Source organism: Canis aureus, chromosome 27 (assembly GCF_053574225.1).
Source record: "Canis aureus isolate CA01 chromosome 27, VMU_Caureus_v.1.0, whole genome shotgun sequence".
NCBI classification, from domain to species: Eukaryota; Metazoa; Chordata; class Mammalia; order Carnivora; family Canidae; genus Canis; species Canis aureus.
In genome coordinates, this window is record NC_135637.1 from 29,152,914 (window position 1) to 29,175,225 (window position 22,312).

The 22,312-nt window shown below is 43.6% G+C and overlaps 2 pseudogenes and 1 gene segment (V, D, J or C); all 3 read left to right on the plus strand.

Moving 5' to 3' along the window:
* The window catches only part of LOC144299095 (immunoglobulin lambda variable 8-61-like), a 343,361-nt gene that overhangs the window by 228,843 nt on the left and 92,206 nt on the right, over positions 1–22,312 (plus strand).
* Positions 2,023–2,568, plus strand: LOC144299531 (large ribosomal subunit protein uL11 pseudogene; annotated as a pseudogene).
* Positions 17,236–17,781, plus strand: LOC144299597 (immunoglobulin lambda variable 8-61 pseudogene; annotated as a pseudogene). Its single transcript, XR_013366280.1, has 2 exons — positions 17,236–17,346; positions 17,447–17,781. The product of XR_013366280.1 is annotated as an immunoglobulin lambda variable 8-61 pseudogene (transcript).

Genomic DNA, 22,312 nt, shown 5'->3' on the forward strand with positions numbered 1-22,312 from the left:
ATCTGGTCCAGTGTATCATTTAAAGCTCTTGTGTCTTTGGAGATGTTGTACTTAGAATATGTGTCGATTCTAGAAAGCGTTGTGTTCAAGACACCAAGTATAAGTGATTTATTATCTAAGTATGTCTTAACTTTGGTTGTTAATTGATTGATATACTTGGCAGCTCTCACATTCGGGGCATAAATATTCATGATTTTTAAGTCCTCTTGTTGGATATATCCTTTAAGTATGATATCGTTTCCCTCTTCCTCTCTTACTACAGTCTTTGGAATAAACTTTAGTTTATTTGATATAAGGATGGCAACCCCTGCTTTTTTTGAGGATCATTTGAATGGTAAATGGTTCTCCAACCTTTCTTTTCAGGCTGCAGGTGTCCTTATGTCTACAATGAGTCTCTTGTAGACAGCAAATAGATGTGTCCTGCTTTTTTATCCAGTCTGAATCCCTGCGCCTTTTGATGGGGTCATTAAGCCCATTCACGTTCAGGGTTACTATTGAAAGATATGAATTTAGTGTCATCATGATGCTTATTCAGTCCCTGTTTTTGTGGAATGTTCCCTTGGACTTCCTCTTTCTTTTACAGAGTCCCCCTTAATATTTCTTGCAGAGCTGGTTTGGTGGTCACATATTCTTTCAGGTCCTGCCTATCTTGGAAGCTCTTTATCTCTCCTTCTATTCTGAGTGTGAGTCTTGCTGGATAAAGTATTCTTGGCTGCATGTTCTTCTCATATAGGACCCTGAATATATCCTGCCAGCCCTTTCTGGCTTGCCCGGTCTCTGTGGAAAGGTCTTCTGTTAACCTAATACTTCTCCCCATAAAGTTTAGGGATTTCTTATTTCTTGCTGCTTTAAGGATTTTTCCTTTATCTTTGGAATTTGCAAGTTTCCCTATTGAATGTTGAGGTGTTGATTTTTTATTTTATTTTTTTGATTTTAGGGGGAATCTTTCTATCTCCTGGATCTGAATGCCTGTTTCCCTCCCAATGTTAGGGAAGTTCTCATCTACGTTTTGTTCAAAGACACCTTCTGCTCCTCTATCCTTTTCATCACCCTCTGGAACCCCAATTAAACGTAGATTTTTCCTGTTGAGGCTGTCATTTATTTCCCTTAACCTTTCCTCATGATCTTTTTATTGGTTTTCTCTTTTTTCCTCAACTTCCTTCCTTGGCATCAGCTTGTCTTCTATGTCATTCACTTGTTCTTCTACGTCGTTAACCCTTGTTGTTAGGACCTCCAGTTTGGATTGCATCTCATTTAATTGATTTTTAATTTCGGCCTGATTAAATCTAAATTCTGCAGTCATGTAGTCTCTTGAATACTTTATGCTTTTATTTCCAGAGCCACTACTAGCTTTATAATTGTGGTTCTGAATTGGCTTTCTCACATCGAATTGTAATCCAAATTCTGTAATTTGGCGAGAAAATGAGTGAAAATATCAGTGAGGGTGACAAAACATGAGAGATACCTAACTCTGGGAAATGAACAAGGGGTAGTGGAAGGGATTTGGGCAGGGGTTTGAGTTGACTTGGTGATTGGCACTGAGGGGGGTACTTCAGATGAGCACTGGGTGTTATGCTATATGTTGGCAAATTGAACTCCAATAAAAAAATTAAAAAAAAATACAAATTCTGTAACTCTGTGGGAGAGAGTACTGTTTCTGATTCTTTTGTGGTGAGTTCTTCCTTCTAGTCATTTTGCTCAGTGCAGAGTGGCTAAAATCAAGTTATACTGGAAAATGGAATGGAAAAAAAATAAGGTATAACTAATAAAGAACAAAAAACCATACCAAAACAAACCAAACCAAACAGAAACAAACAAACAAACAAACAAAAAACAAAACAAAACAAGGAGGGGTATCCCCTGTTCTGTATACTGGAAGTCCCCCGATTTCCCCTGTTGTTTTCCAGCACTGCTTGGTCAAGAACTTGCTCTTCTGCTTTTGGCTTTAGGCTCAGAGGAGGCAAAGGTGCAACTCTTTGGTCCTCCTGAATCCAGGGTCATCCCACACTTGCTGCCTCCACCATGCCGCCTAAGTTCGATCCCAATGAGATCAACGTCATGTTCTTGAGGTGCACCGGTGGCGAGGTCGGTGCCATGTCTGCCCTGGCCCTGAAGATCGACTGCCGGGTCTGACTCCAAAAAAGGTTGGTTATGACATCGTCAAGACAGCCGGTTATTGGAAGGGTCTAAGGATTACAGTGAAACTGATCATTCAGAACAGACAGGCCCAGATTGAAGTGATACCTTCTGCCTCTGCCCTGATTATCAAAGCCCTCAAGGAACCACCAAGAGACAGAAAACAGCAGAAAAACATTAAGCACAGTGGAAATATCACTTTTGATGAGCTTGTCAATATTGCCTGACAGACGTGACACCGATCTCTAGCCAGAGAACTCTCTGGAACCATTAAAGAGATCCTGGGGACTGCCCAGTCTGTGGGCTGCAATGTTGGTTGCCGTAACCCTCATGACATCATAGATGACATCAATAGTTATGCAGTGGAATGCCCAGCGAGGTGACTACAAAGAAAAATATTTTAACAAAGGATCATTTGACAAAAAATAAAAAATAAAAAACTTGCTCTTCCCCTGTCCTTCTAGCTGGTTCTAGAGGAGGGGCCTGTTGTGCTGACTCTCAGGTTTGTGCACTTGGGGAGCTGTCCTGCCCCCTGCCAGGTCGTCTCAGTGGGAGCTGTTTATCCTGTGAGGTCCCTCTTCCCCGGCAGCCCTGCTCTGTCCCTGGCACAAGGTGACACAAGGAACAATAGCAGTGGCGGTAGCCAGCTCCCTAGCCCTGGAGTCAGCTCCCGCAGTAACTACTGCAACTCCCAGTCTGCAGGGGACTGGATGCTCTGGGGCGGGGCCCCTGACCTGCTCAGCTTGGGGCCCCCAGCGGCAGGTGTCCTCGCTGTCCTGCCTGGGCCCTCCCGCTTCCGCCTGTCCCGGGTGGAGGCCGGATCCTGGGCTGTGTCCCCGGCGCCCTGGGCTCCCAGGCCTGCACTGCTGGATTCGGGCTCACGGCCGTGCAGCCCCCTCTCTGCCGAGCCTCCGCCCGAGCCCCTCCGAGCTGCTCCCAGGCCACGGGGCATGCTGCAGCCCTTTAGAGAGCTCAGCCACACGGTGTGGGGCTCTCCCGGGGCAGGGGCTTTTTCGTACCCCCGGGAGCCTGAGGGCATCCCTGCCCTCCTGGGGTCATGCTCTGAATCCTTGTGGGCGCCTGTCCATCCGGGAAGTTTGGTGCAGCTCCTGCTCCTCCGACAGGGCTCTCCTGACCTGGGGGTGCTCGCTGCGGCCTCAGCCCAGCTCCTCAGGGCCCCCTCCCCTTGGATGCTTTTAGTTTCTTTATTTCTTTTTTTCCGTTTTCCTACCTTAATAGAAGTGTGAACTCTCCTCACCGTAGCATTCCAGCTCTTGTCTCTTTAAATCTCAGGCCGAATTCATAGATTTTCAGGATGATTTGAACGTTATCTAGGTAAGTTGGTGGGAACAGGTGACTTGGGGACACTACTCTTCCGCCATCTTTGGTAGTATATATAATTTCCATATTTCAACACAATCCTACTGAGTGGATTCCACAGCAAAATATGTGAAAAAATGAGGTTTGTCCATAAAAGAAAAGAATCTGTATAGGGAGACATGAATGATGGAGACAATGAATGAGGGTTTGAATATGTCCCTATAGTGTAGACTGTATTCTAATACAATATGGCCTGATGGGAGCCACACTAGTGCTCATCTGTGAACACACTGTGCTTCTCGGATTTGTCACTGATACAGCAAATATGTTGGTACAAAACGAACAAGGAGTAATGGAAGAGGAGGTGGGTGGGGTAACGGGGTGACTGGGTGATGGCCAATGAGGGGGGCACTTGATAGATGAGCACTGGGTGTCATACTATATGTTGGCAAATAGAAGTCCAAAAAAATACACAAAAATGACAAAAACAGGAGTTTAAAACACAAATACATTTCTGTGAGAACATGTGGAACTCATGTCTCTAATGCCCAAGAGATGGAACCCATTCTGAGAGTCAGACCTGACCATGCCAATGGGGAGGGAACTGGTGAGCCCTGGAAACCAGCTGGGCTCTCAGGGCTTTGGGCCTTGCTGAGGTGAGTGCCCTGTGACCAGGAGGGGGCGCTGAGGGACTGCCCTGTGGTCCGTACAGGGCTGCTCTGTGAGGATCCTTCACTCAGGGTGCCTGGGCCTGTGCTGGTCCCTTGCTCCCTGATGAGAGCTCAGCAGCTGTGTCCTCTCAGGCCTGGACCCTGAGCAGGGACTTGTGTGTGGTGCCAGCAGATGCTTCCCCCCAGGGCTCTCCCAGGGCTGAAGCCAACCCCATCCTCCTCAGCGTGTGGTGTGAGCAAAGCTCCAGGATCAGGGCCCAGGGAGGGGCTGGGCAGTGAGTGGGTGGAGCCTATGTGCATGGACAGCCCTTCTGGCAGAGGGGGGAGTAGAAGAGGAGGCGTGGGGCAGCCCAGCCCATGGAGGGGACCAGAGACTTTGTCACCCTGACTTGTGATCTTTAATGTTCATTCAACTCTGTCAGTGCACAGGTCAGGAGTGACCTCAGGGACACAGAGCCACTGTCAGCCTACGTCTGCTGGTCTAGCTTAGAGATTTGAGGAAATTCAGTCTGGCCTCTGATCCATCACCCGTGAATGTGTCTGCAGGTTCCCCATCCCTGCCTTTGCTGACCCAGCCGCCCTCCCTCTCTGCATCCCTGGGATCAACAGCCAGACTCACCTGCACACTGAGCAGTGGCTGCAGCGGTGGCCATATGCTGGTTCCAGCAGCCAGGAGGCCTCCTGAGTACCTGCTGATGGTCTACTGAGACTCACCAGGGCCCCAGTGTCCCCAGCCACTACTCTGGCTTCAAAGACACCTCGGCCAATGCAAGTCACTCAGATAGCTGCGAAATTCATACAAGGGTCCTCATGGGGACTCATGGGCACCCCTTCAGATTTTCCTGCCTGCATGAACAGACCCATGATATAATTATAAGGTTAAAAAAAGAGACAAATGATTCTATAAAATGTTTCTAAATGTCTATTTAAATGAAAGACGAAGTCATTCTTTTTTTTAAAAAAAGTTTTATTTATTTATTCATTAGACACATAGAGAGAGGCAGAGACAGAGTCAGAGGGTGAAGCAGGGCCCTTGCAGGGGGCCTGATGCAGGTCTTGGTCCCAGTACCCTGGAATAATGACCTGAGCCAAAGGTAGATGCTCAATCACTGAGCCACCAAGTGCAACTGCACTGAGATTTTCAATGCCACTTCCATCATTATTTTCCATGCAGTCCGCACAGATCTGTGAACAATATACTCGTAATTCCGCCTGTGTCTTCACAGTGACGTCATCATTGAGTCTTAGTCAATGCACATTGAGAAGTTTTTCTTGGGATCCCTGGGTGGCGCAGCGGTTTGGCGCCTGCCTTTGGCCCAGGGCGCGATCCTGGAGACCCGGGATCGAATCCCACGTCGGGCTCCTGGTGCATGGAGCCTGCTTCTCCCTCTGCCTGTGTCTCTGCCTCATTCTCTCTCCCTCCCTCCCTCCCTCTCTCTCTCTCTCTCTCTCTCTATCACAAATAAATAAAAATTAAAAAAATAAATAAAAAATACAAATTTAGTAACAATATGAAATATCTCCGGGAGATAGTTCCCAGTTCAATTCACTAATGCAAAGAGGTGCCATTGTGATTAAATCAGGGAGATATATTTGCTCTAATGCCAAAATTCTCATCTGGGTAAACCTCTTTAAATAATAATAGAGACAATTCAGGACACCTGGATCCACAGCCAGGGTTTGGCGGATTGTCCAAAAGAATCTAGCTTCCTGTGTGTTCCAATTCAATCTTTGTTATTTCAGGATTTATTTCCTATTTTGTTTAAAACAATTCATCCTCATGGATTTCCTTGGGACAAATGAAATCTATGCATTATAGTCTATGTCTTTATTCTTATGGGAGTTTAGCAGGCCGGTTCTATATGTTTGGTCAGTTCTTCTTTCTGTCCTAATACATATGTAGAAATGGATTTCATCTAATGTAAAATCTTCTCATGCACACTTGCTATCACTATATCTCCCTTGCTGATCTTTACTTGGTTTAATAAAAAGTGGACTTTTATGTTCTATTTTTTTTTAATTGGTGTTCAATTTACTAACATACAGAATAACACCCAGTGCCCGTCACCCATTCACTCCCACCCCCCGCCCTCCTCCCCTTCTACCACCCCTAGTTCGTTTCCCAGAGTTAGCAGTCTTTATGTTCTGTCTCCCTTTCTGATATTTCCCACACATTTCTTCTCCCTTCCCTTATTTTCCCTTTCACTATTATTTATATTCCCCAAATGAATGAGAACATATAATGTTTGTCCTTCTCCGACTGACTTACTTCACTCAGCATAATACCCTCCAGTTCCATCCACGTTGAAGCAAATGGTGGGTATTTGTCATTTCTAATAGCTGAGTAATATTCCATTGTATACATAAACCACATCTTCTTTATCCATTCATCTTTCGTTGGACACCGAGGCTCCTTCCACAGTTTGGCTATCGTGGCCATTGCTGCTAGAAACATCGGGGTGCAGGTGTCCCGGCGTTTCATTGCATTTGTATCTTTGGGGTAAATCCCCAACAGTGCAATTGGTGGGTCGTAGGGCAGGTATATTTTTAACTGTTTGAGGAACCTCCACACAGTTTTCCAGAGTGGCTGCACCAGTTCACATTCCCACCAACAGTGTAAGAGGGTTCCCTTTTCTCCACATCCTCTCCAACATTTGTTGTTTCCTGCCTTGTTAATTTTTCCCATTCTCACTGGTGTGAGGTGGTATCTCATTGTGGTTTTGATTTGTATTTCCCTGATGGCAAGTGATGCAGAGCATTTTCTCATGTGCATGTTGGCCATGTCTATGTCTTCTTCTGTGAGATTTCTGTTCATGTCTTTTGCCCATTTCATGATTGGATTGTTTGTTTCTTTGGTGTTGAGTTTAAGAAGTTCTTTATAGATCTTGGAAACTAGCCCTTTATCTGATATGTCATTTGCAAATATCTTCTCCCATTCTGTAGGTTGTCTTTGAGTTTTGTTGACTGTATCCTTTGCTGTGCAAAAGCTTCTTATCTTGATGAAGTCCCAATAGTTCATTTTTGCTTTTGTTTCTTTTGCCTTCGTGGATGTATCTTGCAAGAAGTTACTATGGCCGAGTTCAAAAACGGTGTTACCTGTGTTCTTCTCTAGGATTTTGATGGAATCTTGTCTCACATTTAGATCTTTCATCCAATTTGAGTTTACCTTTGTGTATGGTGAAAGAGAGTGGTCTAGTTTCATTCTTCTGCATGTGGATGTCCAATTTTCCCAGCACCATTTATTGGAGAGACTGTGTTTCTTCCAATGGATAGTCTTTCCTCCTTTATCGAATATTAGTTGCCCATAAAGTTCAGGGTCCACTTCTGGATTCTCTATTCTGTTCCACTGATCTATGTGTCTGTTTTTGTGCCAGTACCACACTGTCTTGATGACCACAGCTTTGTAGTACAACCTGAAATCTGGCATTGTGATGCCCCCAGATAGGGTTTTCTTTTTTAAAATTCCCCTGGCTATTCGGGGTCTTTTCTGATTCCACACAAATCTTAAAATAATTTGTTCTAACTCTCTGAAGAAAGTCCATGGTATTTTGATAGGGATTGCATTAAACGTGTATATTGCCCTGGGTAACATTGACATTTTCACAATATTAATTCTGCCAATCCATGAGCATGGAATATTTTTCCATCTCTTTGTGTCTTCCTCAATTTCTTTCAGAAGTGTTCTATAGTTTTGAGGGTATAGATCCTTTACATCTTTGGTGAGGTTTATTCCTAGGTATCTTATGCTTTTGGGTGCAATTGTAAATGGGATTGACTCCTTAATTTCTCTTTCTTCAGTCTCATTGTTAGTGTATAGAAATGCCACTGACTTCTTGGCATTGATTTTGTATCCTGCCACGCTACCGAATTGCTGTATGAGTTCTAGCAATCTTGGGGTGGAGACTTTTGGGTTTTCTATGTAGAGTATCATGTCATCGGCGAAGAGGGAGAGTTTGACTTCTTCTTTGCCAATTTGAATGCCTTTAATGTCTTTTTGTTGTCTGATTGCTGAGGCTAGGACTTCCAGTACTATGTTGAATAGCAGTGGTGAGAGTGGACATCCCTGTCTTGTTCCTGATCTTAGGGGAAAGGCTCCCAGTGCTTCCCCATTGAGAATGATATTTGCTGTGGGCTTTTCATAGATGGCTTTTAAGATGTCGAGGAATGTTCCCTCTATCCCTACACTCTGAAGAGTTTTGATCAGGAATGGATGCTGTATTTTGTCAAATGCTTTCTCTGCATCCAATGAGAGGATCATATGGTTCTTGGTTTTTCTCTTGCTGATATGATGAATCACATTGATTGTTTTACGGGTGTTGAACCAGCCTTGTGTCCCAGGGATAAATCCTACTTGGTCATGGTGAATAATTTTCTTAATGTACTGTTGGATCCTATTGGCCAGTATCTTGTTGAGAATTTTTGCATCCATGTTCATCAGGGATATTGGTCTGTAATTCTCCTTTTTGGCGGGGTCTTTGTCTGGCTTTGGAATTAAGGTGATGCTAGCTTCATAGAACGAATTTGGAAGTACTCCATCTCTTTCTATCTTTCCAAACAGCTTTAGGAGAATAGGTATGATTTCTTCTTTAAACGTTTGATAAAATTCTCCTGGGAAGCCATCTGGCCCTGGACTCTTGTGTCTTGGGCGGTTTTTGATGACTGCTTCAATTTCCTCCCTGGTTATTGGCCTGTTCAGGTTTTCTATTTCTTCCTGTTCCAGTTTTGGTAGTTTGTGGCTTTCCAGGAATGCGTCCATTTCTTCTAGATTGCCTAATTTATTGGCGTATAGCTGTTCATAATATGTTTTTAAAATCGTTTGTATTTCCTTGGTGTTGGTAGTGATCTCTCCTTTCTCATTCATGATTTTATTAATTTGAGTCTTCTCTCTCTTCTTTTTAATAAGGCTGGCTAATGGTTTATCTATCTTATTAATTCTTTCAAAGAACCAACTCCTGGTTCTGTTGATCTGTTCCACAGTTCTTCTGGTCTCGATTTCGTTGAGTTCTGCTCGAATCTTTATTAGCTCCCTTCTTCTCTTGGGTGTAGGATCTATTTGCTGTTTTTTCTCTAGCTCCTTTATGTGTAAGGTTAGCTTTTGTATTTGAGTTCTTTCCAGTTTTTGAATGGATGCTTGTATTGCGATGTATTTCCCCCTTAGGACTGCTTTTGCTGCATCCCAAAGATTTTGAACGGTTGTATCTTCATTCTCATTAGTTTCCATGAATCTTTTTAATTCTTCCTTAATTTCCTGGTTGACCCTTTTATCTTTTAGCAGGATGGTCCTTAACCTCCATGTGTTTGAGGTCCGTCCAAACTTCTTGTTGTGATTTAGTTCTAATTTCAAGGCATTATGGTCCGAGAATATGCAGGGGACAATCCCAATCTTTTGGTATCGGTTCAGACCCGATTTGTGACCCAATATGTGGTCTATTCTGGAGAAAGTTCCATGTGCGCTTGAGAAGAATGTGTATTCAGTTGAGTTTGGATGTAAAGTTCTGTAGATATCTGTGAAATCCATCTGGTCCAGTGTATCATTTAAAGCTCTCGTTTTTGGAGATGTTGTGCTTAGAAGACCTATCGAGTATAGAAAGAGCTAGATTGAAGTCACCAAGTATAAGTGTATTATTATCTAAGTATTTCTTCACTTTGGTTAATAATTGATTTATATATTTGGCAGCTCCCACATTTGGAGCATATATATTGAGGATTGTTAAGTCCTCTTGTTGAATAGATCCTTTAAGTATGATATAGTGTCCCTCTTCATCTCTCACTACAGTCTTTGGGGTAAATTTTAGTTTATCTGATATAAGGATGGCTACCCCTGCTTTCTTTTGAGGACCATTCGAATGGTAAATGGTTCTCCAACCTTTTATTTTCAGGCTGTAGGTGTCCTTCTGTCTAAAATGAGTCTCTTGTAGACAGCAAATAGATGGGTCCTGCTTTTTTATCCAGTCTGAAACCCTGCGCCTTTTGATGGGGTCATTAAGCCCGTTCACATTCAGAGTTACTATTGAGAGATATGAGTTTAGTGTCATCATGGTATCTATTCAGTCTTTGTTTTTGTGGACTGTTCCACTGAACTTCTTCTTAAAGGGGAATTTTAAGAGGCCCCCTTAAAATTTCTTGCAGAGCTGGTTTGGAGGTCACATATTCTTTTAGTTGATGCCTGTCTTGGAAGCTCTTTATCTCTCCTTCCATTTTGAATGAGAGCCTTGCTGGATAAAGTATTCTTGGTTGAATGTTCTTCTCATTTAGGACCCTAAATATATCCTGCCAGCCCTTTCTGGCCTGCCAGGTCTCTGTGGAGAGGTCTGCTGTTACCTTAATACTCCTCCCCATAAAAGTCAGGGATTTCTTGTCTCTTGCTGCTTTAAGGATCTTCTCTTTATCTTTGGAATTTGCAAGCTTCACAATTAAATGTCGAGGTGTTGAACGGTTTTTATTGATTTTAGGGGGGGATCTCTCTATTTCCTGGATCTGAATGCCTGTTTCCCTTCCCAGATTAGGAAAGTTTTCAGCTAGAATTTGTTCAAATACATATTCTGGCCCTCTGTCCCTTTCGGCGCCCTCGGGAACCCCAATTAAACGTAGGTTTTTCTTCCTCAGGCTGTCGTTTATTTCCCTTAATCTATCTTCATGGTCTTTTAATTGTTTGTCTCTTTTTTCCTCAGTTTCCCTCTTTGCTGTCAACTTGTCTTCTAGGTCACTCACTCGTTCTTCCACCTCGTTAACCCTCGTCGTTAGGACTTCTAGTTTGGATTGCATCTCATTCAATTGGTTTTTAATTTCTGCCTGATTAGCTCTAAATTCTGCAGTCATGAAGTCTCTTGAGTCCTTTATGCCTTTTTCTAGAGCCACCAGTAGCTGTATAATAGTGCTTCTGAATTGGCTTTCTGACATTGAATTGTAATCCAGATTTTGTAACTCTGTGGGAGAGAGGACTGTTTCTGATTCTTTCTTTTGAGGTGAGGTTTTCCTTCTAGTCATTTTGCTCAGTGCAGAGTGGCCAAAAGCAAGTTGTATTGGGAAAAAGAGAAAAAGAGAGGAGAGAAAGAAGGAAAGAAAAGAGAAAGAGAAAAAAAAGGGAAGAAAAAGAAAAAAAACGAAAAAAAAAAAGAAGAAAAAGAAAGAAAAAGAAAGGAGAAAAAAAGGGGGTGGGGGAAGGAAACAAATCAAAAAGCAAAACAAAACAAAAACAAAAACAAAAACAAAAACAAACAAAAAAAGAACCACCGGGGAGTATCTTCTGATTCTGTGTTCTTTAAGTCCCTTGGCTTCTCCTGGAAGTTGTCCGTCTAGTTGGTGTTCTGGGGGAGGGGCCTGTTGTGCTGATTTTCAGGTGTTAGCAGTTGGGGGAGCTGCTGTGCCCCTGCCTGGTGCAGGGCTCAGTGGGGGTTGTTCACCCCGTGAGGCCGCAGGAGGAACAGCCCCAGTGGCGGGGCCAGCTCTGGAAACCTGGATTCAGCTCCGGCAGGAACTCCGTCTGCAGGGCCTAGAGGCTCCGGGGCGGGGCCGCTGATCTGCTCAGCTGGGGCAGGAGCGTCCTTGCTGTCCTGGGCCCTCCCGGCCTCTGCCTGTCCCGGGGGAGGCTGGATCCTGGGCTGTGTCCCGGCGCCCTGTGCTCCGGGGCCTGCGCTGTTGGATTCGCGCTCCCGGGCCGCGCAGCTCCCTCCGCGGAGCTGCCGCCCAACCCCCTCCGAGCTGCTCCTGGAACCGCGCAGCCCCCTCCGCACGGAGCCTCTTCCTCTGCCCGAGCCCCTCCGAGCTGCTCCCGGGGCCGCGCAGCCCCCTCCGCGGAGCCGCCGCCCGAGCCCCTTCAGCTGCTCCGGGTCCCGCCGGGTCCCGCCGTGCGCACTGCAGCCCTTAGGGAGCTCGGCGCACTCTCCTGGGGCGCAGTTGCTGTTACTGTCCCAGGGAGCCGGAGGGCATCCCCGCCCTCCTGGGTCCTGCTCCAACTCCCTGCGAGACCCTTTCCGCCCGGGAAGGTCGGTGCAGCTCCTGCTCCTCCGGGACGGGGCTCTCCTGTCCTGGGGACACTCGCCCCGGCCTCAGCCCGGCTCCTCGCGGGGCCCCTCCCCCTTGGAGGCCTTTGTTCCTTTATTTCTTTTTTCCCGTCTTCCTACCTTGATAGATGTGCGAACTCTTCTCACTGTAGCATTCCAGCTGGTCTCTCTTTAAATCTCAGGCCGAATTCATAGATTTTCAGGATAATTTGAAGGTTTTCTAGGTAGTTTGGTGGAGACAGGTGGTTTGGGGACCCTACTCTTCTGCCATCTTGCTCCTCCCCTAAATTCATATCTTTTAATAGTAACTCTGAATGTGAATGGGCTTAAAGACCCCATCAAAAGGCGCAGGGTTTCAGACTGGATAAAAAAGCAGGACACATCTAGTTGCACTCTACAAGAGACTCATTTTAGACAGAAGGACACCTACAGCCTGAAAATAAAAGGTTGGAGGACCATGTACCATTCAAATGGCCCTGAAAAGAAAGCAGGGGTAGCAGTCCTCATAACAAATAAACTAAATTTTATCCGAAAGCCTGTAGTAAGAGATGAAGAGAGACACTATATCATACTTAATGGATCTATCCAACAAGAGGCCCTAACAATAGTGAATATTGATGCTCCGAAAGTGGGAGCTGCCAAGTATATCAATCAATTAACAACCAAAGTTAAGACATACTTAGATAATAATACACTTACAGTTGGTGAGTTGAATGTAGCACCTTCTACAATCAACAGATTTTCTAAGTGCAACATCTCGAAAGAAACAAGAGCTTTAAGTGGTACACTGGACCAGATGGATTTCACAGATATTTACAGAACTTTACATCCAAACGCAACTGAATACACATTCTTCTAAAGTGCACATGGAACTTTCTCCAGAATAGACCACCGACTCGGTCACAAATCGGGTCTTAACCAATACCAAAAATTTGGAACCACCCCCTGCGTATTTTCAGACAATAATGCATTGAAACTGGAACTAAATCACAACAAGAAGTTTGGAAGGATTTCAAACACGTGGAGGTTAAGGACCATCCTGCTAAAAGATGAAAGGGTCAACCAGGAAATTAAGGAAGCATTAAAAACATTCATGGAAACTAATGAGAATGAAGATACTACTGTCAAATCTTTGGGATACATCAAAAGCAGTCTTGAGGGAGAAATACATCACAATACAAGTATCCATTCAAAAACTGGAAAGAACTCAAATACAAAAGTTAACCTTACACATAAAGGAGCTAGAGAAAAAACAGCAAATAGATCCTACACAAGCAGAAGAAGAGAGTTAATAAAGATTCAAGCAGAACTCAACGAAATCGAGACCAGAAGAAATGTGGAACAGATCAACAGAACCAGGAGTTGTTTCTTTGAAAGAATTAATAAGATAGATAAACCTTTAGCCAACCTTATTAAAAATAAGAGAGAGAAGACTCAAATTAATAAAATCATGAATGAGAAAGGAGAGATCACTACCAACACCAAGGAAATACAAATGATTTTAAAAACATATTATGAACAGCTATACGTCAATAAATTAGGCAATCTAGAAGAAATGGAGGAAATGTTATTCTGTATGTTGGTAAATTGAACACCAATAAAAATAAATATATTATTAGAAAAACAATCTTAAGACCTGTGCTAATAAATATATTCTCATAAAAGTATAAGAGTGCAGAATGCCAGATTGTGAGTTTTGCAGGGATCAGGTATGGATAAAAGTTAAATAGTTTCTTTTCTTTTTTTAAAGATTTTGTTTATTTAATCATGAGAGACACACACAAACACACACCGAGAGAGACAGAGAAAGGCAGAGACACAGGGAGAGGGAGAAGCAGGCTCCACGCAGGGACCAGACTTGGGACTCCATCCTGGGTCTCCAGGATCATGCCCCAGGCTGCAGGCAATGTTAAACAGCTGAGCCACCTGGGGCTGCCCAAATAGTTTCTTTGTTCAGGAGTGAAGCAGAGGTCACTGTCCCACAGGGGGAGGGCGCTGAGGACCTGCTCTCAGAGCCAGTGTAAACCACAAAGGGTTTGGGCTCCTCCTTTGAGGTCAGGAGTGCAGGGTCTGGATTACTTTGAATCAGCACTGGAGGGTTCACCACTGATTTGTGTTCTCTGATGTGGTCAGGATCTCTCCTGGCCTGGTAGAGACTGTCAGGGCCCCATTCTCTTTGTCCTGTTAAAATTCTCAGCTACTGATTGTGTTTTGTGTTGTTTGTTTTGTATTTCTTTTTAAATCTTAGCTAGATCTGCAAGATGTGTGCTAGGAAAGGAGAGATACTAGGACAGAGATCCCAGACTAAAATGACTTCTCTTGTGTCAGGAAAGCTATATCTCATTGTTTTTTTTTTAGGATTTTTTATTTATTTATTCATAGATACAGAGAGAGAGAGAGAGAGAGACAGAGACATAGGCAGAGGGAAAAGCAGACATCATACAGAGAGCCTGACGTGGGACTCGATCCAGGGTCTCCAGGATCACGGCCTGGGTTGCAGGCGGCGCTAAACCACTGCGCCACCGGGGCTGCCCATCTCATTCTTTTTTTTGTTGTTGTTGTTTACATCCTGGGCATGCTCTAGCTTTATCTGCTCACACTTCGTCCCACTGATGGGACTCCTGGGTACCATAGACCCTCATGAACGGAATGCATCAGCATGGTCCTTCAGTGATGAGCAGCACAGCCCAAAGACAGCTCTCCTTGGGGACAGCCTGCATCACCCTAGAGCCAGTGGGGGACAGGGTTTCTTTTTTGTTGTTGTTGTTTGTTGGTTTTATATGTTGTTTGTTTTTAACTCTTTGAGGAACCTCCACACAATTTTCCAGAGTGGCTGCACCAGTTCACATTCCCACCAACAGTGTAACAACATTTGTTGTTTCCAACATTTGTGGTTTCCTGCCTTGTTAATGTTCCCCATTCTCACTGGTGTGAGGTGGTATCTCATTGTGGTTTTGATTTGTATTTCCCTGATGGCAAGTGATGCAGAGCATTTTCTCATGTGCATGTTGGCCATGTCTATGTCTTCCTCTGTGAGATTTCTCTTCATGTCTTTTGCCCATTTCATGATTGGATTGTTTGTTTCTTTGGTGTTGAGTTTAAGAAGTTCTTTATAGATCTTGGAAACTAGGCCTTTATCTGATACGTCATTTGCAAAAAACTTCTCCCATTCTGTAGGTTGTCTTTGAGTTTTGTTGACTGTATCCTTTGCTGTGCAAAAGCTTCTTATCTTGATGAAGTCCCAATAGTTCATTTTTGCTTTTGTTTCTTTTGCCTTCGTGGATGTATCTTGCAAGAAGTTACTGTGGCTGAGTTCAAAAAGGGTGTTTCCTGCGTTCTCTTCTAGGACTTTGATGGAATCTTGGGGACAGGGTTTCTGCCTGCATCTTCCAACTTTGGGAGGGGCTCCTGGGCCCTGGGATCTCCACACCCAGTTTCCAAACCTTGTGCTCACCAGCGGCTCCAGACCTTCCCAGTAGGAAAGGATTCCTCTGACCTGGGAAGCCTTAGGGATGCCTGAGACAGGTTCTAGTGGTGGCTCAGGGCTCCCTTCAAGGTGAGGGAGGCTGGCTGATTACTGTGACTCCCCAGTTAATTCAAGATGAACTATATTTCATGCCCTGTGGGAGAGAACAGTGATGTGACAGGATGCACCACAGGGGACACTGTGATCTCTAGAGCACCCCGTTCAGCCTGCATCAGTATGTCCTCTCAGAGGTACCAGACTGCCCAGAGGAAGCTCCTGCCTGACTCATGTAGAATCACACAGGACCAACAGGGGGCCCTGCTCTATCACCTTCCTGCCTAAGAAGACTCCTGGGAACTTGAGTGATTCTGTATCCAGTCTATCAATCCCTCCATTCTGCTGTGGCTACAGATCACCCCCACCCAGATCTGCCACACAGGAAGGTCAAAAGGACCCTGGGGAAAGCCTGGAGCAATGTGTCCAGGTGGCCACCGTCAGGGTCCCTTGCTCGAACTATGACTTTCAGTTGTGCTCTTGATGAAGTAGGCAGTAAGTGCCTGAGTCCTTTTTCTGCTATCATTTCAGTTCTTATTTCTTATTGGACTTTCTCATTTATGTCACTACTTTATAATTATCTATGGAAATAGATACTGTTTGTGTTTGTAGCTTTCCCCATTCCTTCTTTTTTCTTTGTATGAATATCATTCCTCATCTCAAAATTTGATAGATGTGAAATTACCTACTGTTTTTTAAAGTGTCAGGGATGTCTTAGTTTAACTGGAAGATCATGAATATGATTGTTTTTCTCTGATATGAGTTTAGGATCTCAAACATGAAGAGAAAGGAAAAAAGAACATGCATGGTTTATCAAACCAACAATTTACAAGTAGTTGCAAAATGAATGGCAGGCATTTTGGTATCTAACACTTGGGCAAACATGAGCCCTGAGCCTCATCTTCCCCTGTTCCTGGAGACTCCTTTTGCTCCTGCAAGTCCTCCTTCTCCAGGTTCCTTCCCCAGCCTTCCAGGACCTTCTGATTCTCAGCAGAACACAATGGGAAATTGAGTTCAAAATGGTCCATGAGACTCACTAGTTCGCAGAGTGTTGGGTTGATTTATGATAAAGAGACTTCCTTGGTCAGCTCGCCCTGGACTACTGCATACATGGTCCCTGATTAACGAAGAGGAGAGCACCATCGTTACATCTGTCACATGGACTCTGAGATTCCCAGTGTCCTCATGGCTGGAGGAGTGACTGCTAAGATCTCCAAAGAGACAAGGAGCAATGTCCCTGGGGAGGGAAGAAAATGTCCCAGAGAGGGATTAGAGTTGAGGTGATTTAGAGGCTGGGCCAGGAGTTGGAGAATGTATCCATCTCCTCATACAGCTGTCAGGATTCTCAGCGAGGAACTTTGGGATGGACATCAACCAGAGTCATAGGTCATTGATTTGGAGAAAGATGTCTTCCTGCCAGTCTGTGTCCCAGGTCACCCTGCAGACATTTGTGTGTGTGAAGTCCAAGCATGGGTCCCTTTCAAGATCTCCCAGGTGACTTTTAGGTGACTGTGGAGCAGGAAGAGAGAGGAAGCTGATTTGCATAAAACACTTGCTTATTCTCATAGGTCTGGAGTCATGAAAAGGTCCTGGAACACCCTTCGCCAGCCAAAGAGCCTGTGGAGCCCACCTCTAGTGAGGATCCCAACCATGGCCTGGACGGTGTTTCTTCTCGTGCTCCTTACTTATGGCTCAGGTCACGGAAATGGACTCTGCCTCTGTTCGGGGCACAGAGAAGCAGGATTCATGTGATCCTTGTCTCCCAAAATAGCACCCTTCTCTCTTTTTGGTTTTAGGAGCTGATTCTCAGATTGTGGTGACCCAGGAAACATCACTGTCAGTGTCTGCAGGAGGGACACTCACACTCACTTGTGGCCTCAGCTCTGGGTCAGTCACTACAAGTAACTACGCCAGCTGGTACCAGCAGACCCCAGGCCAGGCTCCTAGCACAGTTATCTACAACACAAACAGCCGCCCCTCTGGTGTCCCTGATCGCTTCTCTGGATCCGTCTCTGGGAACAAAGCCGCCCTCATCATCACAGGAGCCCAGCCTGAGGACGAGGCTGACGACTACTCTGTTGCAAAACATGTCAGTAGGAGCAGCTTCACTTACCCACAACATCTCAGATAAGGAGGAAGTGAGACAAAAACCCCTGGGTCCTTTTATCTGGTCCTCTCATTGAGAAGCATCTGTGGAGCTTACAGTCAGGTGTATGACAGTGATGCTAAGCACAGTGACAGAGACAGATGAGGGGGTGGGCCACAGTCCTGGGGCCATAACTCCCAAGCAGGGACACAGGCCCTAAGGTAGTGAATCCCTTTACTGGTGACCTCAGTAGAGCATAATCCTCGGGGATGCTGGCCTGAAATGGTGCCTCCCTGTAACTCTTTCCTTTCTTAAAGGCAATATCCATGGACCCTCTAAACTGTTAGATAAAATGTTTATTAATACTAAAATCTTAACACCACTAATACTTTCTTGCTCATAAAATGTGTAGAATAGATGAAATCCATACAGACGATAGCACACACCAGCATACTATGTTTTAGGAAATATTACACTTATATTTATATTTTCTTTTTTCTAAGATTTTAGTTTTCAGGAACCTCTACATCCAACATCGGGCTCAGTCCTACAACCAAGATCAAGAATCCCACCCTCCAGTGAATGAGCTAGCAAGGAGCCCTTATAGATGCATATTAATTTTTTCAAAAATTTTATTTATTCATTCATGAGTGCTACACAGAGAGAGGCAGAGACATAGGCAGAGGGTGAAGCAAACCCCCTGTAGGGAGCCTGATGTGGGACTCCATCTTGGGACTCTAGGATCATGCCCTGAGCCAAAGGCAGACGGCAAACTATGAACCACCTAGGCATCCCTAAATGTGTAATTTCAACACAGAAAATATTTTATGTATTTATCTGAAAGAGAGAGATGGCATGAGATAAGGGGGAGCTGAGGGAGAGGGACAAAGGATTCCTTGCCCAGCATGTAGCCCTATGCTGGAATGGATATCAGGACCCCAGCATCATGTCTTGAGCTGAAAGCAGGTTATTAACCACCTGAGCCACCCAGGCATAATAATTTTTTTTAAAAAATTATTTCTTTAAACAAAATTTGTCAACATATAACACCAGTGCCCATCCCATCAATGCCCTCCTTAGTGCCTCTCACCCAGTCACCCTGTCCCCTACTCTCCTCCCCTTCTGAAACCCTTTCTTTGTTTCCCAGAGTCAGGACTCTCTTATGGTTTGTCTTCCTCCCAAACTTACCACCACCCAGTTTTGCTCCTTTCCCTTATAGTCCTTTTCACTCTTTCTTATATTCCACATATGAGTGTAACCATTTGATGATAGTCTTTCTCCAATTGACTTATTTCACTCAACAAAATACCTTCCAGTTCCATCAGGTCAACAGAAATTGTAGGTAATTCATCCTTTATGATGGCAGAGTAATATTGCATTGTATATATCCCCTTTGTCCATTCATCTGTCAAAGGATATGGTGGCTCCTTCCACAGTTTGGCTATTGTGGACATTGCTGCTATGAACACTGGGGTGCAGGCGTCCCATCATTCCACTACATCTGGATCTCTGGGGCAAATACCCAGTAGTGTAATTACTGGGACTAGTGTAGCTCTATTTTTACCTTCTTGAGAATCCTCTGGACTGTTTCCCAGAGTGGCTGTAAGAGCTTGAATTCCCACCAACAGTGCAAGAGAGTTCTCCTTTCTCCAATTCTTTCCAACATTTATTGCTTCCTGTCTTATTAATGTTAGCCATTCTCACTGGTGTAAAGTGGTATCTCATTGTGATTTGGATTTGTGTTTCCTTGACGACAAGTGACTTGCAGCATTTTCTCATGTGCTTTTTGTGCCACATGCAGGTCTTTGGAAAAAAGTCTGTTTATGGCTTCTGTCCATTTCATGATGGATTATTTTTTCTTCGGTTTTGACTTTAAGTTCTTTAAAGATCTTGGATATTAGCCCTTTATCTTATATGTCATTGGCAAATATCTTCCCACATTCTGTAGGCTGTCTTTTAGTTTTGTTGACTGTTAATGTTGCTGCACTGAAGCTTTTTATCTTGATGAAGTCCCAATAATTCATTTTTTATTTTGTTTCCCTTGCTTTCTTATATGTATCTTGCAAGAAGTTGCTGTGGCCGCGTTCAGAAAGGGTGTTGCCTGTGCTCGCCTCTAGGATTTTGATGGAATCTTGTCTCACTTTTAGATCTTTCATCCATTTTGAGTTTATCTTTGTGTGTGGTGCAAGAGAGTGGTCTAGTTTCATTCTTCTGCATGTGGATGTCCAATTTTCCCAGCACCATTTATTGAAGAGACTGTTTTTGTTCCAGTGGATAGTCTTTCCTGCTTTGTCAAATATTAGTTGGCCATAGAGTTAGGGGCCATTTCTGGATTCTCTATTCTTTTCCATTGATCTATGTGTCTGTTTTTGTGCCAGTACAAAACTGTCTTGATGACCACAGCCTTGAATTACAACCTGAAATCTGGCATTGTGATGCCCCCAGCTATGGTTTTCTTTTTTAAAATTCCCCTGGTTATTTGGGGTCTTTTCTGATTCCACAAAAATCTTAAGATTTTTTTTCCAACTCTCTGAAGAGAATGACTCCTTAATTTCTCTTTCTACAGTCTCATTGTTAGTGTATAGAAATGCCACTGATTTCTGGGCATTGATTTTGTATCCTGCCAACTTGCCAAATTGCTGTATGAGTTTCACAACCTTGGGGTGGAATCATTTGGGTTTATATGTACAGTAGTATGTCATCTGCAAAGAGGGAGTGTTTGACATACTCTTTGTCAATTTGAGTGCGTTTTATTTCTTTTTGTTGCCTGATTGCTGAGGCTAGGACTACTAGTACTATCTTAAAGAACAGTGGTGAGAGCGGACATCCCTGTCTTGTTCCTGATCTTAGGGGAAAGGCTCTCAGTATTTCCCCATTGAGAATGATATTTGCTGTGGGCTTTTCATAGATGGCTTTCAAGATGTTGGGGAATGTTCCCTCCATCCCTACACTCTGAAGAGTTTGGATCAGGAATGGATGCTGTATTTTGTCAAATGCTTTCTCTGCATCTAATGAGAGGATCATATGATACTTGTTTTTTCTCTTGTTGATGTGATGTATCACGTTTATTGTTGTATGATTGTTGAACCAACCTTGAATTCCCCGATTAAATCCCACTTGGTCATGGTGAATAATCTTAATGTACTATTGGATCCTATTGGCTAATATCTTGTTGAGAATTTTTGCATCTGTGTTCATCAGGGATATTGATGTATACTTCTCCTTTTTAGTGGGGTTTGTTTGGTTTTGGGATTAAGGTGATGCTGGCCTAATAGAATGAGTTTGGCAGTATCCCATCCCTCTCTATTCTTTGGAACATTTTTAGTAGAAACGGCATTATTTCTTCTTAAAACGTTTGATAGATTCCCTTGGGTAGCCATCTGGCTCTGGACTCTTGTGTCTTGGAAGGTTTTTGATGACGGCTTCAATTCCCCCCCTGGATATTGGCCTGTTCAGGTTTTCTGTTTCTTCCTATTATAGTTGTGCATTTTTATAATAAAATATTTGCATTTTTCCAGAAATGTGTCCATTTCTTCTAGATTGCCTAATTTATTGGTGTATAGCTTCTCATAATATGTTTTGAAAATCATTTGTATTTCCTTGGTATTGGTTGTGATCTTTCATTTTTCATTTATGATTTTATTAATTCGAGTCATTTCTCTCTTCTTTTAAATAAGGATGTCTAATGGTTTATGTTTCTTATTACTTCTTTCAAAGAACCAACACCTTGTTTTGTTGATCTCTTCTACAGTTCTTCCGGGTCTACTTCATTGAGTTTTGCTTTCTTCTTCTGCTTGGTGTATGTTTTATTTGCTGTTCTTCTCCAGTTTCTTTAGGTGTGAGGTTATCTTGTGTATTAGGGTTTTTTTCAAAAATTTTGAGGGATGTTTCTATTGCAATGTATTTCCCTCTTAGGACTGCTATGCCATTTCCCAAAGATTTAGAATGGTTGTATCTTTATTTTAGTTAGTTTCTCTTTGGAAGCTCCCTGTATCTTATGTCTTTTGAGGAAAAGTTCCTAATAACATTGTGTAATTTTTCTAAGGAAATTGGTTTATTTAAGCATTTTTGGACTTTTTTCTTCTTCTTAATAAAGTGTACCTGTTATTTATTATTAACCCATATTTATCATTCTTTATTTTTGTCCACATTTCATTACTTATTTCCATATTTGCATATGATACATTTTCATTTAAAAGTTTTCAAGAGGTTTATCTTATTCTGAAATTGATAAACCTGACAATGAAGCACTATTTTGACTTAAATACAGGTCATGATTGTGTGGACACCAGGAAGCTCTGGGCCATTGTGACTGGCAAGTTAGAAGGACTGATGCCCACTTTCTTGACACATGAGAAGGGCCTGAACCTGCTTCAGTGGGACTTGGAGCAGGACTCCACCCATTTGAGGCTCTCCTCTGCTGTGACTCTGCAACCCCCTGGTGAAACTGGATGGTGGCATTTCTCAACCCTCATGGAAACCTACATCATCTCTTCCTTCTTCCTGTGACTAAAGGCATCACCAGTCCAGAATCATGTAGGGAACAGTCATGGGGAATGTGACGCCATATGTCATG